This window comes from Heptranchias perlo, unplaced genomic scaffold, assembly GCF_035084215.1.
Source record: "Heptranchias perlo isolate sHepPer1 unplaced genomic scaffold, sHepPer1.hap1 HAP1_SCAFFOLD_49, whole genome shotgun sequence".
NCBI lineage: Eukaryota > Metazoa > Chordata > Chondrichthyes > Hexanchiformes > Hexanchidae > Heptranchias > Heptranchias perlo.
In genome coordinates, this window is record NW_027139505.1 from 6,882,915 (window position 1) to 6,901,495 (window position 18,581).

Sequence of the window (18,581 nt, forward strand, 5' to 3'; positions counted from 1 at the left end):
TGCAATTGCCAACAGGTCGGAGCATCCATCACGTATCTTTATATAAAATGTAGCTACTGAAATTACCAACAGGGATGAGGGCCCATCATTAATTTTCATATGGAAAGTAACCAATGAAATTATCAAAAGGTAGGAGGGTCCAACATTAACTTTAATTTCAAAGGTTGCTAGTGAAATTACCAACAAGTAGGAGGGTCCATCACTAATCTTTATATATAAAGTACAAAGTCAAATTACTAACAGGTAGCAGGATCCATCACTAATCTTTATATAACAAGTAACTCCTGAAATTGCCAACATATAGTGGGGTCCATCACTAATCTTTACGTAATTGTAACGACTGAAATTAACAACAGGAAGGAGGGTCCAACACTAAACCTTACATAAAACGTTACTACTGAAATTACCAAAAGCTAGGAGCATCAATTACTAATCTTTATATAAAAAGTATGAAGTAAAATTACCAACAGGGAGGGTGGTCCATCACTAATCTTTATTTTTTTTCTAAAAAGTAACTACTGAAATTAACAACAGGTCGAAGGATCCATCACTAATTTTTAGATAAAAAAGTAACGACTGAAATTACCAATATGGAGGAGGGTCCATCACGAAGCATAATATAAAAAGTAACCACTAAAATTACCAACAGGGAGGAGGGTCCATCACTAAACTTCAGATAAAAAGTAAATCCTGAAATTACCAACAGGGAGGAGGGTCCATCACGAATCTTTATCCAAAAAAGTAACAACTGAAATTACCAACAGGCAGAAGAGTCAACACTAAACTTTTTATGAAAAGTAACAATTCAATTTACCAACAGGTAGGAGCGTCACTTGGGTGCATCACTTATATTAATATAAAAAGTAACTCCTCAAAATACCAACAAGGAGGAGGGTCCATCACTATTCTTTATATAGAAGTAACGACTGAAATTACAAACAGCTCGGAGTGACCATCATAATCTCTACATAAAAAGCATCGACTGAAATTACCAACAGGTCGGATGGTCCATCATTAATCTTTATATAAAAAGTAACTATTGAAATTACCAAAAGTTAGGAAAGTCCATCACTAATTTGACAAAAAGAGTAACTGCACAATTTAATCTTGTTATCACACAAGTGTCAGCGAATAACTTCAACCATAGTTTGAAGAAATTACTGACTGAGATTAATCGCTTTTACATTTCCACAGTGTGGAAAGGATAGTACAGTGACTGATAGTTTGATTAGTTGCTCTTGCCTGTGCGCACACAGAGGGAGGCACACGCACAAGTGGACAATTATGATAGTAAAATAACAGTCGAATCCACAACTTATATATTTGTGTTTTTTTCTGAGATTGTAAGACCCCGACAAACAGTCCAACAATAAATGTGCAGCACCTGTTTAAAGTTACACAATTCATAACATTATACATTAGTGTTAATATTCGTAGAACGGTGTAAAATTCCTCACCTCCTACAGTGCTCTTTAGTCAGGTCCTGATACCATGAGAGATATGGTAAATATATCCAAATGTAACCACCAACCAAATCACATCTCCATGAATATACGGACAATGGCAGTACCCATCGAGAGTTGAGAAATCACACCCAGCTCCATTTGGGTGTGTCGATAGATATCAGATGCATGAAATCACAGAATTTAACATCAAAACTCAACAAATCAAAAATATTAAAAACAAATCTGTGAATAAAATATTACAATAGCGCCAGACTGGGTAAAACTGAGTGAAGGATCATTTAATTCATCACCTCGCTCCATATTGCCCTCCAGAATATTCACTACCTCAGGAATAAGTCTGGTGCTGGCCTGCACCGTAAGTAAATCTTACCAATTGGTGCTCCCAGTGCAGAATCTCGGCCGTCGAGAACTGGGTTGTGGAGATCAGCGGGACTCATTGGGTTTCACTGGGCAGCTGTCTGCGCCGCACCTGATGTGGAGAGTTGATCGTAACAGTCGGAAAATGCTCGATCCTTGAGCTAACAGCTGTTGTACTAATGGGGAAGGAGGGACTTGATATCACTTTTAACAACGCAACGTTCCTCCCTCTCATTTTAATATTTCAGTCTAACCCTCCTATTAATATATTTATTACAGAGCATCACATTTTTGGAACGCCTGTCAACACCATGCTTGAAGGTCCAAACAGGGGAGAAGATCCAAAATCTTCAACAAGAATGAGAATAGACACCGGTAGGTTCAGAACAATCTTTAAAATATCAATTGTGTCCTGATGAACGGTCCAGATCATGAACAAGATCCTGTTGCTCAAACAGGAAGTAGAAACCGAGCATATGGTGCGTTGATAAACGAAAGTGAGTGAACATCTGCCGGGCCAGTGCAGTCACAGTTGGAGGGATCTCATTATTGGAACTGTCCAATAGACACCTGATTTTATGGACTGTCAGGTGGATAGAAACAGTCACTCAGATTGGTCTTCCTGAGTAACAGTGTGAAACCAGGGAGCAGTGGGAGGCAGCCCGAGTGGGAGAGAGGTGAGAGGCAGGTGGGGCACAGGAATAGTAGAGCGAGAGTGGTGCGAGATTCCATCGTCAGGGGAATACACAGACTCTTCTGCAGACCTGAGCAGGTCCAAATGATACGTTGCCGCCCTGGTGCCAGGGAAAGGAAAGGAGAGAGGAAAATTGTCATGGTCGAATGTATAACACGGTTAGAATTACGTTTATAAAGGGAATATTAAAATTTGAGCTCTGGGCTGAAAAACAAGGCCACAGGGTGGTGAACTCCGAATTGTTTTGAACTGGGCACTTACTGAAAACAACATGAGTCTGGTGAATTTGTGGCAGCGGGGCTGGAGCAGGAGTGAAGGGTTCATGTTCTTGGGACACTAGGGTGATTTCAGGAAGAAGGGAAGGGACGGTTACGATCTGAACCAACCAGCAAAAACGGTTTGACAGACTGGGTATATGGAGCAGTGGGAGGGTTTCACCTGATAAGACTGGAGCGTGTGAAATATCCGGATCTGAGACTAGAGAGTGGAAATAATAAAACTGTTGGAGCAGGAACAGAAGAGTTATGAAATAGTGAAAAGTTATTGGCAAGAAAAAAGGAAGGAGGTTTTTGAAGTAGTGACAGAAGATGTAACTTGATATCTAAAAATTAAAAAAAACGAGACCGTGTCAACATTCCAGTGAATTGGAGTTCAGATTGTGTGTTGTGACTGTGAATCTAAAAATCATTCCAAACACGTTTGGAAAGTCAGACTCTTGAGAGATGTGATCTGGTATCAATCAGACAGGGCTGGATTGGATGAACTTTTGGGGCGAAATAAAATATTTCCTTCAGTTACTAAAATTGATGGCAGATGTGAAAATGTTGGTTTCAAAGAATCAAGGTATCACAGTATCAAACTATCTGCAGTAAATGTATTCCATACAAAGGTGTCGATACAGCATCTTCAGCGAGACTGAGGAGGATGTGGAGCCATATTTCGAGACAATTGTGGAGAAGGATTTGGCTCTGAATTTAATAGCCGAGGTGGATTAATCACTGAGCTCAGAGATAACGCACCCGAGGCTGTTAAAGGAAGTCAGAGAGCAGATCGGAGGGACTCTGACCACAATTTTTCAAAACTCACAATTTTTGAGAACACAATTGTTAATGAAAATACCCAGGTGGACTGAAAGTGACCAAGTCATGTCTGTGTTAAAACAGGGAGAATGTGGCAATCAGATAACTAGAGACCAATTCGACAACGTCATTTGTGGGCAAACTTCTCGAATCTGTAATTTCACGACGAATCATTTAAGATTCAGTCAAGGCTGGAACGGATTATCTGTAGACATTTGACATTGTAGTTGACAAATTTGATACCGCCTTATTGAGACGTGACTATATAGATCAATGGATTGTAACACATGCGGTACATCTTCAGCCAGAAGTGCCGAGTGGATAATCCATCTCAGCCTCCTCCCGATATCCCCACCATCACGGAAGCCAGTCTTCGGCCAATTCGATTCACTCCACGTGATATCAAGAAACGGCTGAGTGCACTGGATACAGCAAAGGCTATGGGCCCCGACAACATCCCAGCTGTAGTGCTGAAGACTTGTGCTCCAGAACTAGCTGCGCCTCTAGCCAAGCTGTTCCAGTACAGCTACAACACTGGCATCCACCCGACAATGTGGAAAATTGCCCAGGTATGTCCTGTCCACAAAAAGCAGGACAAATCCAATCCGGCCAATTACCGCCCCATCAGTCTACTCTCAATCATCAGCAAAGTGATGGAAGGTTTCGTCGACTGTGCTATCAAGCGGCACTGACTCACCAATAACCTGCTCACCGATGCTCAGTTTGGGTTCCGCCAGGACCACTCGGCTCCAGACCTCATTACAGCCTTGGTCCAAACATGGACAAAAGAGCTGAATTCCAGAGGTGAGGTGAGAGTGACTGCCCTTGACATCAAGGCAGCATTTGACCGAGTGTGGCACGAAGGAGCCCGAGTAAAATTGAAGTCAATGGGAATCAGGGGGAAAACTCTCCAGTGGCTGAAGTCATACCGAGCACAAAGGAATATGGTAGTGGTTGTTGGAGGCCAATCATCTCAGCCCCAGGGCATTGCTGCAGGAGTTCCTCAGGGCAGTGTCCTCGGCCCAACCATCTTCAGTTGCTTCATCAATGACCTTCCCTCCATCATAAGGTCAGAAATGGGGATGTTCGCTGATGACTGCACAGTGTTCAGTTCCATTCGCAACACATCAGATAATGAAGCTGTCCGAGCCTGCATGCAGCAAGACCTGGACAACATCCAGGCTTGGGCTGATAAGTGGCAAGTAACATTCGCGCCAGATAAGTGCCAGGCAATGACCATCTCCAACAAGAGAGAGTCTAACCACCTCCCCTTGACATTCAACGGCATTACCATCGCCGAATCCCCCACCATCAACATCCTGCGGGTCACCATTGACCAGAAACTTAACTGGACCAGCCATATAAATACTGTGGCTACGAGAGCAGGTCAGAGGCTGGGTATTCTGCGGCGAGTGACTCACCTCCTGACTCCCCAAAGCCTTTCCATCATCTACAAGGCACAAGTCAGGAGTGTGATGGAATACTCTCCACTTGCCTGGATGAGTGCAGCTCGAACAACACTCAAGAAGCTCGACACCATCCAAGATAAAGCAGCCCGCTTGATTGGCACCCCATCCAACACCAGAAACATTCACTCCCTTCACCACCGGCGCACTGTGGCTGCAGTGTGCACCATCCACAGGATGCACTGCAGCAACTCGCCAAGGCTTCTTCGACAGCACCTCCCAAACCCGCGACCTCTACCACCTAGAAGGACAAGGGCAGCAGGCGCATGGGAACAACACCACCTGCACGTTCCCCTCCAAGTCACCATCCCGACTTGGAAATACATCGCCGTTCCTTCATTGTCGCTGGGTCAAAATCCTGGAACTCCCTTCCGAACAGCACTGTGGGAGAACCTTCACCACACGGACTGCAGCGGTTCAAGAAGGCGGCTCACCACCACCTTCTCGAGGGCAATTCGGGATGGGCAATAAATGCCGGCCTTGCCAGCGCCACCCACATCCCGTGAACGAATAAAAAAAATAAAAAAAAATATGGATTTTCAGAAGGTATTTGATAACGTGGCTCACAGGAGGCGGCACCCGTTTGGTGTAAGAGGAAATGTAACCGATCGGATGTCAGGTCGATAATGTGTTTAGTTTTCTCCATTGTTGTTCACAGACCGAACACTGCGATCACTGAGGTCTTGACAAAGTGTGACCGTTACCAACTGTTCCAGTTGACGAAATTCTATCGGGACAGACCAGAACAGGCAGTTGAAGAAGGGGTGGACGGAGTCAGCACGTTGTCAACACACGAGAGGCATTTCAGTGGACAAGAACATCGGGTAAGTAGGAGGAGAACGGGATGAGTTTGGATTATTTAAACATCACAGAACTAACAGGATATCAAAACTTAGAATCATAGAAGGTAACAGAAGAGAAACAGGCCAAACGGTAAAGAAATGGATCAAACTGCATTTATGGTGAATCTGAAACAATGAAAGGCAGCGGTGAAAACACCCAGCGGATCGGTCAGCATCTGCACACAGGGCAGGGTAATGGTTCGGATACAACTCTTGAGTGAACCGAAAACAAAGTAAAACAGTTTTAGTGGAACTGGGAAAAGGGCAGATCGGAGGCGACACACAGGAGTTGAAGGGAATTTCATGAGTTGACTGAACTGGAATCCAGTTCATGAAATTAAGGAACTGAGAGGTGACATGAAAATGTCTGCGGAGTAAATGAGAGACATTTCAAGAACAAAAATGTTAAAATGCCTAAGACCCGAACAGGGAAACTAACCAAACAAACTGTGGAGAGCGCGCAACCGAGGCAGGGCAGGGTTTAGTTCTCCCCCATTCATCACCGGGGGTTAATTTTGCCTTCAGCGGACTCACAATCCGGACAGTCGAACTTGCGGTGGAGCGTCACTCCCCGGGAGAGCACTTTAGGAAATTGCATGCCATCAGCCCATAAAATTCTGTCAATTAATTTTAATGGAATCGAGGTGAATGGACGTGAAAATGTGGCAGGGTTGTAATGGACGGTCGAACTAACACCACCTGCAGATGGTGGAAATCTTGGCCATAGCCCTGTAGGTTGCGGCACTTCAAGTGCTCATCCAAGTGATTTTAAATACAGGCACATACACACGTACACACGCATATACACACATAGAAAGGCACAGACACACACATAAGTGCACAAACACAAACATACACATATACACATATGCACATAAAGTCACATAGGGATTAGGTAAAAACCGGGGAACTACAGGCCAGTGAGACTAACATCAGTGGTAGGAAAATTATTGGAAAAAATTCTGAAGGACACAATTAGTCTCCACTTGGAGAAGCAAGGATGAATCAGGCATAGTCAACATGGCTTTGTCAAGGGAAGATCATGTCTGACTAATTTGATTGAATTTTTTGAGGGGGTGACTGGGCGTGTGGATTAGGGTAACGCAGTGGATGTGGTATACATGGATTTCAGTAAGGCCTTCGATAAAGTCCCCCACAGGAGACTGGTCAAGAAGGTACGAGCCCATGGAATCCAGGGTGCCTTGGCACTTTGGATACAAAACTGGCTTAGTGGCAGAAGGCAGAGGGTGATGGTCGAAGGTTGTTTTTGTGACTGGAAGCCTGTGGCCAGTGGGGTACCACAGGGATTGGTGCTGGGTCCCTTGCTGTTTGTGGTCTACATTAATGACTTGGATATGAATGTAAAAGGTATGATCAGTAAGTTCGCTGATGATACAAAAATTGGTAGGGTGGTAAATAGCGAGGAGGATAGCCTCAGTCTGCAGGACGAAATAGATGGGTTGGTCAGATGGGCGGAACAGTGGCAAATGGAATTTAACCCGGAAAAGTGCGAGGTGATGCACTTTGGAGGGACTAACAAGGCAAGGGAATACACAATGAATGGGAGGACCCTAGGCAAAACAGAGGGTCAGAGGGATCTTGGTGTGCAAGTTCACAGATCCCTGAAGGCGGCGGAACAGATAGATAAGGTGGTAAAGAAGGCATATGGGATACTTGCCTTTATTAGCAGAGGCATAGAATACAAGAGCAAGGAGGTTATGATGGAGCTGTATAAAACACTCGTTAGGCCACAGCTGGAGTACTGTGTGCAGTTCTGGTCGCCACACTACAGGAAGGATGTGATCGCTTTGGAGAGGGTGCAGAGGAGATTCACCAGGATGTTTCCAGGGCTGGAGCGCTTCAGCTATGAAGAGAGACTGTGAAGATTGGGTTTGTTTTCCTTGGAGCAGAGGAGGCTGAGGGGAGACATGATTGAGGTGTACAAAATTATGAGGGGCACAGATAGGATGGATACTAAGGAGCTTTTTCCCTTCGTTGAGGGTTCTATAACAAGGGGACATAGATTCAAGGTAAAAGGCGGGAGGTTTAGAGGGGATTTGAGAAAGACCTTTTTCACCCAGAGGGTGGTTGGAGTCTGGAATTGACTGCCTGAATGGGTTGTGGAGGCAGGAACCCTCACAACATTCAAGAAGCATTTGGATGAGCACTTGAAATGCCATAGCATACAAGGCTACGGACCAAATGCTGGAATATGGGATTAGAGCAGACAGGGCTTGATGGCCGGCGCGGACACGAAGGGCCTCTATCCGTGCTGTATAACTCTATTACTCTATGACATACACTTGCACACAAACATGCACTCATACAGGCACATACACACACATAAAGGCACATACACACATACGGGCACATACACACATATACACAAACATAAAGCCACATATACGCATACACATACAAACACATAAAGGGACATACACACACATACACATACATACACATACAGGCAAACACACACATAAAGGCACATACACATACATCAAGGCACATTTGCAGACAAACACATACACAAACATAAAGGTATAGAATCATAGAAAGTTAAAGCACAGAAGGAGGTCGTTCGGCCCATTGAGCCTGTGCCGGGCGGCAAAGAGATATCCAGCATAATCCAACTTTCTAGCAGTTTGTCCATAGCCCTGTAGGTTGCGGCACTTCAAGTGTTCATCCAAGTGATTTTAAATGAGTTGAGAGTTTCTGCCTCTACCACCGTTTCAGGCAGTGAGGTCCAGATCCCCACCACCCTCTCGGTGAAGTCTTTTGTCCTCAACTCCACTCTAATCCTTCCACCAATAGCTTTAAATCTATGTCTCCTGGCACTGACATCTCTGCTGATGGAAATAAGTAATCTCCATCCAGTCTATCTAGTCCCATCATTATATTATATCCCCTCAGCCTCCTTTGTTCCAAAGAAAACAATCCCAGTCGATCCAATCTTTTCTCATGACTAAAATTTTCAAGCCATGTCAATATCCTCATAAATCTCCTTTGTACCCTCTCTAGTGCAATCACATCTTTCCTGTAATGTGTGACCTGAACTGTATGCAGCATTCAAGCTGTGGCCTAATCAATGATTGATACATTCTATCATAACGTCCCTGATCTAATATTCTATGCCTCTGCTAATAAAGAAATGTATTCCATATGCCTCTTAACCACCTTATCTACCTTCAGGGATCTTTGGATATGCACTCCAAGGTCCCTTTGTTCCCCTAAAACTCTCAGTATCCTCCCATTTATTGTTTATTCCCTTGGTATGTTTGCCTTCCCCAAATGCATTATTTCACACTTCGCTGCATTGAATTCAATTTGCCATTTTTCTGCCCACCTTACCAGTCCATTGATATCTTCCTGCACTCGAAAGCTTTTCTCCTCACTGACAACTACAATTTATGTATCACCTGCAAACTTCTTGATCAAGCCCACCACATTCAAGTCCAAACCATTACTATACACTACAAAAAGCAACGGACCTATTACTGAGCCTTGCGGAACAGCACTGGAAACAGCCTTCGAGCAGCAAAAACACCCGTCCACCATCACCCTCCACTTCCTGCGACCGAGCGAATTTTGGATCCAATCAATCACTCTCCATGGGATCATATGGGTTTGTACTTTTTCGACCAGTCTGCCATGTGGGACTTTGTCAAAAGCTTTGCTGAAATCCATGTACACGAGATCAAACGTGTTACCCTCATCGACCTTTCTTGTGACCTGCTCAAAAAATTCAATCAAGTTAGTCAGACACGACCCTACCTTAACAAATACATGCTGAATGCCCTTCATTAACCCATGCCTTTGTAAATGACGGTTTATGTTATCCCTCAGAATCGATTCCAATAATTTGCCCATCACCGATGTTAGACTGACTGGATATATTATTCTCTCTATCTCTTTCTCCCTTTTTAAACAATGGTACAGCTTTAGCAGTCCTCCAATCCTCTGGCACACACCTGTAGCCAGGGACGATTGGAAAAGGATGGTTCGAACCTCCGCTATTGCCTCCATTGTTTCTCTTAACAGACTGGGATACATTTCATCCGGGTCTAGTGATTATCTCCTTTCAAAGATGTCACTCTCCTGAATATTTCCTCTCTCACTATGTTTACCCCATCCAATATTTCACACTCCTCCTTAACTTCAATTCCTGCATCATTCCTCTCCTTTGTGAAGACAGGAGCAAAGTATTCATTCAGAACCAGTCCCACATTTTCCACCTCCACACAGAGGGTAACTTTTTGATCTCGAATAGCCCGTATTTTTCCTTCGTTATCCTCTAGCTCTTTATGCATTTGTAAAATATTATTGGGTTTTCCTTAATTTTAATTGCCGCTATTTTTCTTTGATTTCCGAATTTCCTTTCTAATTTCATCTTATTAATTTCATTTTACTTTCTATACTCCTCTGGGCTTTCTGCAGTATTGAGGTCTTGGTGTCTGACATAAGCTTCCCTTTTTTGCTTTATCTTACCCAGTATGCTCCTTGTCATCCAGGAGGCTCTTGATTTGGCAGTCCCACCCTTTATCTTTGTGGCGACACATTTAATCATAGAATCATAGAAGTTACAACATGGAAACAGGCCCTTCGGCCCAACATGTCCATGTCGCCCAGTTTATACCATTAAGCTAGTCCCAATTGCCTGCACTTGGCCCATATCCCTCGATACCCATCTTCCCCATGTAACTGTCCAAATGCTTTTTAAAAGACAAAATTGTACCCGCCTCTACTACTGCCTCTGGCAGCTCGTTCCAGACACTCACCACCCTTTGAGTGAAAAAATTGCCCCTCTGGATCCTTTTGTATCTCTCCCCTCTCACCTTAAATCTGTGCCCCCTCGTTATAGACTCCCCTACCTTTGGGAAAAGATTTTGACTATCGACCTTATCTATGCCCCTCATTATTTTATAGACTTCTATAAGATCACCCCTTAACCTCCTACTCTCCAGGGAATAAAGTCCCAGTCTGTCTAACCTCTCCCTGTAAGTCAAACCATCAAGTCCCGGTAGCATCCTAGTAAATCTTTTCTGCACTCTTTCTAGTTTAATAATATCCTTTCTATAATAGGGTGACCAGAACTGTACACAGTACTCCAAGTGTGGCCTCACCAATGCCCTGTACAACTTCAACAAGACATCCCAACTCCTGCATTCAATGTTCTGACCAATGAAACCAAGCATGCTGAATGCCTTCTTCACCACCCTATCCACCTGTGACTCCACTTTCAAGGAGCTATGAATCTGTACTCCTAGATCTCTTTGTTCTATAACTCTCCCCAACGCCCTACCATTAACGGAGTAGGTCCTGGCCCGATTCGATCTACCAAAATGCATCACCTCACATTTATCTAAATTAAACTCCATCTGCCATTCATCGGCCCACTGGCCCAATTTATCAAGATCCCGTTGCAATCCTAGATAACCTTCTTCACTGTCCACAATGCCACCAATCTTGGTGTCATCTGCAAACTTACTAACCATGCCTCCTAAATTCTCATCCAAATCATTAATATAAATAACAAATAACAGCGGACCCAGCACCGATCCCTGAGGCACACCGCTGGACACAGGCATCCAGTTTGAAAAACAACCCTCGACAACCACCCTCTGTCTTCTGTCGTCAAGCCAATTTTGTATCCAATTGGCTACCTCACCTTGGATCCCATGAGATTTAACCTTATGTGACAACCTACCATGCGGTACCTTGTCAAATGCTTTGCTGAAGTCCATGTAGACCACGTCTACTGCACAGCCCTCATCTATCTTCTTGGTTACCCCTTCAAAAAACTCAATCAAATTCGTGAGACATGATTTTCCTCTCACAAAACCATGCTGACTGTTCCTAATTAGTCCCTGCCTCTCCAAATGCCTGTAGATTCTGTCCCTCAGAATACCCTCTAACAACTTACCCACTACAGATGTCAGGCTCACTGGTCTGTAGTTCCCAGGCTTTTCCCTGCCGCCCTTCTTAAACAAAGGCACAACATTTGCTACCCTCCAATCTTCAGGCACCTCACCTGTAGCGGTGGATGATTCAAATATCTCTGCTAGGGGACCCGCAATTTCCTCCCTAACCTCCCATAACGTCCTGGGATACATTTCATCAGGTCCCGGAGATTTATCTACCTTGATGCGCGTTAAGACTTCCAGCACCTCCCTCTCTGTAATATGTACACTCCTCAAGACATCACTATTTATTTCCCCAAGTTCCCTAACATCCATGCCTTTCTCAACCGTAAATACCGATGTGAAATATTCATTCAGGATCTCACCCATCTCTTGTGGTTCCGCACATAGATGACCTTGTTGATCCTTAAGAGGCCCTACTCTCTCCCTTGTTACCCTTTTGCCCTTTATGTATTTGTAGAAGCTCTTTGGATTCACCTTTGCCTGATCTGCCAAAGCAATCTCATATCCCCTTTTTGCCCTCCTGATTTCTCTCTTAACTCTACTCCGGCAATCTCTATACTCTTCAAGGGATCCACTTGATCCCAGCTGCCTATGCGTGTCATATGCCTCCTTCTTATTTTTGACTAGTGCCTCAATCTCCCGAGTCATCCAAGGTTCCCTACTTCTACCAGCCTTGCCCTTCACTTTATAAGGAATGTGCTTACACTGAACCCTGGTTAACACACTTTTGAAAGCCTCCCACTTACCAGACGTCCCTTTGCCTGCCAACAGACTCTCCCAATCAACTTCTGAAAGTTCCTGTCTAATACCATCAAAATTGGCCTTTCCCCAATTTAGAATTTTAACTTTTGGGCCAGACCTATCCTTCTCCATAGCTATCTTAAAACTAATGGAATTATGATCACTGGTCCCAAAGTGATCCCTCACTAACACTTCTGTCACCTTCCCTTCCTTATTTCCCAAGAGGAGGTCAAGTTTTGCCCCCTCTCTAGTCGGGCCATCCACATACTGAATGAGAAATTCCTCCTGAATACACTCAACAAATTTCTCTCCATCCAAGCCCCGAATGCTATGGCTGTCCCAGTCAATGTTGGGAAAGTTAAAGTCCCCTACTATTACCACCCTATTTTTCTTGCAGCTGTCTGTAATCTCCTTACATATTTGCTCCTCAATTTCCCGTTGACTATTTGGGGGTCTGTAGTACAATCCTATCAAAGTGATCTCTCCCTTCTTATTTTTCAGTTCTACCCATATGGACTCAGTGGGCGAACCCTCGGATATATCCCCTCTCACTACTGCCGTGATGTTCTCCCTAATCAAGAACGCAACTCCCCCTCCTCTCTTACCTCCTGCTCTATCTTTCCTATAGCATCTGTACCCTGGAACATTGAGCTGCCAGTCCTGCCCCTCCCTTAGCCATGTTTCAGTAATAGCTATAACATCCCAGTCCCATGTACCCATCCATGCCCTGAGTTCATCTGCCTTGCCCATCAGACTTCTTGCATTGAAATAAATGCAGTTTAATCTAGTCTTCCCTTGGTCTTTGCCCTGCTTTCTCAGACCATCTGTCCGGTCATGTTCTGTACACTCTCCCTTACTGCCTTTTGTTTCTGTCACCACTTTATTTCCCACTGACTTCCTGCATCGGTTCCCATCCCCCTGCCACATTAGTTTAAACCCTCCCCAACAGCACTAGCAAACACTCCCCCTAGGACATTGGTTCCAGTCCTGCCCAGATGCAGACCGTCCAATTTGTACTGGTCCCACCTCCCCCAGAACCGGTTCCAATGTCCCAGGAATTTGAATCCCTCCCTCTTGCACCATCTCTCAAGCCACGTATTCATCTTAGCTATCCTGTCATTCCTACTCTGACTAGCCCGTGGCACTGGTAGCAATCCTGAGATTACTACCTTTGAGGTCCTACTCTTTAGTTTAACTCCTAACTCCCTAAATTCAGCTTGTAGGACCTCATCCTGTTTTTTACCTATATCGTTGGTGCCTATATGCACCACGACAACTGGCTGTTCACCCTCCCCCTCCAGAATGTCCTGCAGCCGCTCCGAGACATCCTTGACCCTTGCACCAGGGAGGCAACATACCATCCTGGAGTCTCGGTTGCGTCCGCAGAAACGCCTGTCTATTCCCCTTACAATCGAGTCCCCTATCACTATAGCTCTGCCACTCTTTTTCCTGCCCTCCTGTGCAGCAGAGCCAGCCACGGTGCCATGAACCTGGCCACTGCCACCTTCCCCTGGTGAGCCATCTCCGCCAACAGTATCCAAAACGGTATACCTGTTTTGGAGGGAGATGACCGCAGGGGACCCTTGAATCTCCCCTTTTATTGTCTCCGACTGTTCTGACACTAATTTACCTTCAGCTCGCTGTTTCCATTCCACTTTTGCTCAATCACTTCACAGCTTAGTAAAATTGGCCTTAACCCAATTTTAAACTTTAACTCCTGTTCTATCTCTCCTCCACCCTGCTTCATCCAACCCTATCAGCATACCCTTCTATTCATTTCTCCCTCGTGTGCTTATATAGGTATTTAAAAGTGATTTGGGTGTCCTTGTAGGTGAATCATAGAAAGTCAGCATGCAGGTACGACAATCAATTAGGAAGGCAAATGATATGTTAGCTTTATTGCAAGGGGGATGGATTAAAATAGTATGGAGGACTTGCTGCAATTGTAAAGGGCTCTGGTGAGATCACACCTGGAGTACTATGTACAGTTTTGGTCTCCTTACCTAAGGAAATATACACATGCCTGAGAGGAGGTGCAATGAAGGATGAGTCGGTTAATTCCTGCTCCATTGATTCATCTCTGTTTGTGGAAATACGCTTCGCAGAACAGCAGGTATTGTTTGCGAGCTGGTCCACAATTTCAAATTCGAAAATGAATAAACAGATTCAGTTACAGAGACAAGCAGTCAAAAATAAGGAAAAACAATGTCCAGAAGATTTACAGAGAGAAGCAAATCAGAGGCATGGATAATTCATGGATAAAGAAGAGTGTTTATATGTCAACTTTAGATGGAAGGCAATAAAATTAGTTCAGGAATCGAGGCGGCATGAGATGTGGAGGCAGAGGTGCAGCAGAAGTTAGAACCAAAAGCAGGCTTCCCTCTCGAGCAACGGCACAATCTTGCTAGTCTCCAGCCCACTGGTGGGCCTTGCACATCCTGAGCAGCTCATTTGCGAACTAGGTTTGCAGAAACTGTGATCAGCTCATGAAAAGTACAGGCTGGGATCAGTGCGAAAGTGCTTGTGTTGGGATAGTCTTGTTGCATCAGGGATCTTAACTTAGAATGAAGACATGGACAGAGAGAGAAAGTGGGTAAGTGAGAGACAGATAGGAAACAGTGACAGGTGGAAATAAGTGAGAGAGGGAAAGACTTCGAGAGAGAGAGAAGAGAGTGTAGGAGAGAGAGAATGAGGCAGAGTGATAAAAAGAAGGGAGGGAAGGTACAGCAGCAGAGATGGAAAGGAAAAGAATGAGGCAGAGAGAGAAAGAGGAGTGAGAGACAGGAAAGCTGCATAGGTGGTGAGAGACAATAAGGCAGAGAGAAGAGAGAGGAGCAATACAGATTGAGTGAGGGGGAATGAAAGCTAGGCAAAAAGGGGGAACGAGTGATGGAGAAGAGAGGAAGGCAGGAAGTGATAGAGAGACCAGGCAGAGTGAAATAAGCGAGAGGTAGAGAGAGAGAGAGATTGAGAGAAAGAAAAGAGAGATCCTGTAAAGGTGAATGAAAGACAGAGAACGAGGCAGGGAGTGACAGGGCCAGAGATAAATAAACAGAGGCAGAGAAATCAGAGGCAGAGAAATCAGAGGCAGAGAAAGATGAATTTGTCAAGAGAGAAATAGTGAGAGAGAACGATACTTAGGGATTAGGCAGAGGCAGAGAGAGAGACAGAAGGTGGAACATGTTTTATCCCTGCTCCCCGACACAGTTAAATATTTCTTATATTTTCTTTATTCTTCTATGATAAGAGCGATGTTTGGATCATAATCAGAGATTTTGAACCGAAAGAATTTTGTTCAGTAAGTACTGATTTTGAGACAGTTACTAATGCCAGAGCAGGTTCATCCAGCAGCATCGAATTATACTGCCAGCTTCACATGGGTCTCTGGTCAATCGACATCTACACTGTCCAATCAAAATCTCCCAGGGCAGTTACAGCAAGGGTTAGATGGAGAGTGAAGCTCCCTCTACACTGTCCCCAACAAATAATCCCAGGGCAGGTACAGCATGGGTTTGATTCAGATAAAGCTCCCGCTTCAATGTCCGATCAAGCAATCTGATGGGCCTGATGTAATGTGTGTCTCCTTCCAATCTGCCTGCAAAAACGCGATCAAGTGAGATATATTCAACACTGAACAGTGAGAGTGCTGAAACTCTGGGACAAGTAACTTTCTGAATGTGGTATCAAGCACCTTCTGAGATTCCCTACTGTGGTCTCCTCTTCCCATTACCTACGATTCCCACATCTTCCCGCAGCTTCATTATAACCCTGAACACCCTATCCTCGGACTCAATGGTCTTAAATAGAAACAAGACACGATATGAAGCAGTGATCAATGCAGTGAGTTTTATTTCTGAGTGCAGCCCATTATTCAGACAGCAGTAATACATGGTCAGGGGGTTATGGGATCGACACAATCAAACAGAGCCTGCTTCCCGTGAACGATGGTTTAATTCAGTGAGAACTTGGAGAGCTCGGGCTGATGAGATTCCATCATGGATCTTTCACTACTTCGGTCTGCAACATTGGAACCCATACGGGCAGAATCTCCGCAGTGGCTCCTCGTTTGTGTTACAGGGGCCCTCATGACACTTGTCTCCAAGATCGCTGCAGGAGAAGTAGGATACTAAAACCAAAAATGAAGAGTTAATGAATTGAACGTTCTGGACAGAGAGGGAGGAAGAACAATGAGAAAACATGAAGATGAGACTGTCTGTGTCACTGGGACTGACTCTGGACCACACGTGAACCTCAGCTCATTTGTACTTCATTAAACCTCACACTGACCCCTCCCCCGCCTGCAGAGTCTCAATATTTGTTCTCAAGGGCAGCCCAATAGGTTTTCCACAGAATGAAGCCCACCATTCCCGCTATCTGAGATGAGAGACGAAGAAAACAAATATCTGACATTTATATGCAGCCTTTCCCGTCAACGGAAGGGCCCAAAGCGTTTCACAGACAAATAATTACTTCTCCAGTGCCGACACTGTTTTGCAGCCAAATTGCACACAGCAAAGTCCCACAAACAGCAAATGAGACTTGAGACTGTGCGGGGGTTCTCGTTATGTTAGTCGAGAGAGTGATGTTGGTCCAAGACACCTGGAGAACTCCCAGCTCTTCAAATAATTCCACCAAATGTTTCCTGCTCCATGAACAGGTCGGCAGGGTCTCCGTTTCACGATTCATCCAAAAGTTGACACCTCCAACAGTGCAGCACTCCCCCAGTGCTGGGCTGCATGTACTGCAGTGGGACATCAACCCAAAACTTGTTCACTCAACTCCCAACTGAGGCAAACTGAAACCCAGCTATTGAAAATTGATCGTTTCAACGCTTGACTCCTCTACTTAGTTCTTGTCCTCATATTCAGATCTCTATGAAGGCTGCAGAATTATTAGGATTCAGAAACCTGTTTTGAAACCCTTTTGATCCAATCCCCTCTCCTCTTGTTATGACAATCTGACTCATGTCTCAGGACCGGTTCCACAGACGCCTCCAGTATCGCTCCCAATTCCCCATTCTTCATCTGTGGGTCTGAGCAGTGGGTGTGGGAGAAAGGGGCTGAAGCAGTTCCTGATCCCGTTCGCACGCTCACACTTTGTAGCAGGGAGCACTTATCGGGAGCAGGAAATGTGAGTTTCCCCTTCCGTGGTACCTGATTCTGAGGCCAAATACAGATTCTCCCAAACAGGCCAAAGCGCCGGCTGAGATCCACTAACTCGGCACCGGCCAGTAATTTGTGTTTTAATTCCTGGTCTGTTTAGATCATTACACAACACCCACCATTCCCAATACCTGCTCAGGTGCGTCCTAAACAATCGATGGATTTAACTATCCAACTGGTTCAGATTAAATTCTTCAATCATTCTAACAATAATATTCATTTAACCAATCAAACCGTGAGCTTCAGTCAGAGAATAAAATAGTTTAAACAAAACTTGGTGCTGAGAGATCAGAGAAACTTACGTCGGGAAGCTACGCCACTTCCGCCAACTCGAATGAGCAACGGTTGAGCAGTGATGGACTGAGTCAACACCAGGATTCCCAAAACCAAGAGCAGGACTTTCATCATCTTCCGCTGAGTTCCTCAGAGTCAGGATCAGACAGCTGGAGTACACAAGTTCTGTATCTGGACACAGAGAGTTTGCTGTATTTATAATCACGTACACGGGGAGGGACTCTATGAAAATATAAGGAGAAAACGAATTTCCCTTCTGTGCGACTGTGAATCAGTTGGCAGTTCTCTATCTTTCAGATCAAAAGTTTGTGTTTTTGGCCCCACTTCAGGTTTTAAAACATGAGCTCATCTGACAGGATGTGCCACGCACACAAGCAGGACATTTAACCCTTAACTCCACCCGAAGTCTCTGAAAATATCCTGAGAAAAGTTGTTTGCTTTCTCTGTGACTGTTGATCAGTTGGCAGCTGGACTAAGTTGGCAGTTCTCTATCTACCAGATCACAAGGTTGTGAGCTGTGGCACAACTAATAGGCTTAACATGTGAGTTCAGGTGA

The 18,581-nt window shown here is 44.7% G+C and overlaps 1 long non-coding RNA gene across 2 annotated transcripts in view; it reads left to right on the plus strand.

Annotated features, from left to right (window-relative positions):
* The window catches only part of LOC137313895 (uncharacterized), a 67,028-nt gene that overhangs the window by 12,036 nt on the left and 36,411 nt on the right, over positions 1-18,581 (plus strand). For both annotated transcript variants that reach the window (XR_010961106.1, XR_010961107.1), the window contains 2 exons: positions 2,103-2,198; positions 5,721-5,886. This is a non-coding gene — a long non-coding RNA (uncharacterized lncRNA). The remainder of the gene's footprint in view (positions 1-2,102; positions 2,199-5,720; positions 5,887-18,581) is intronic.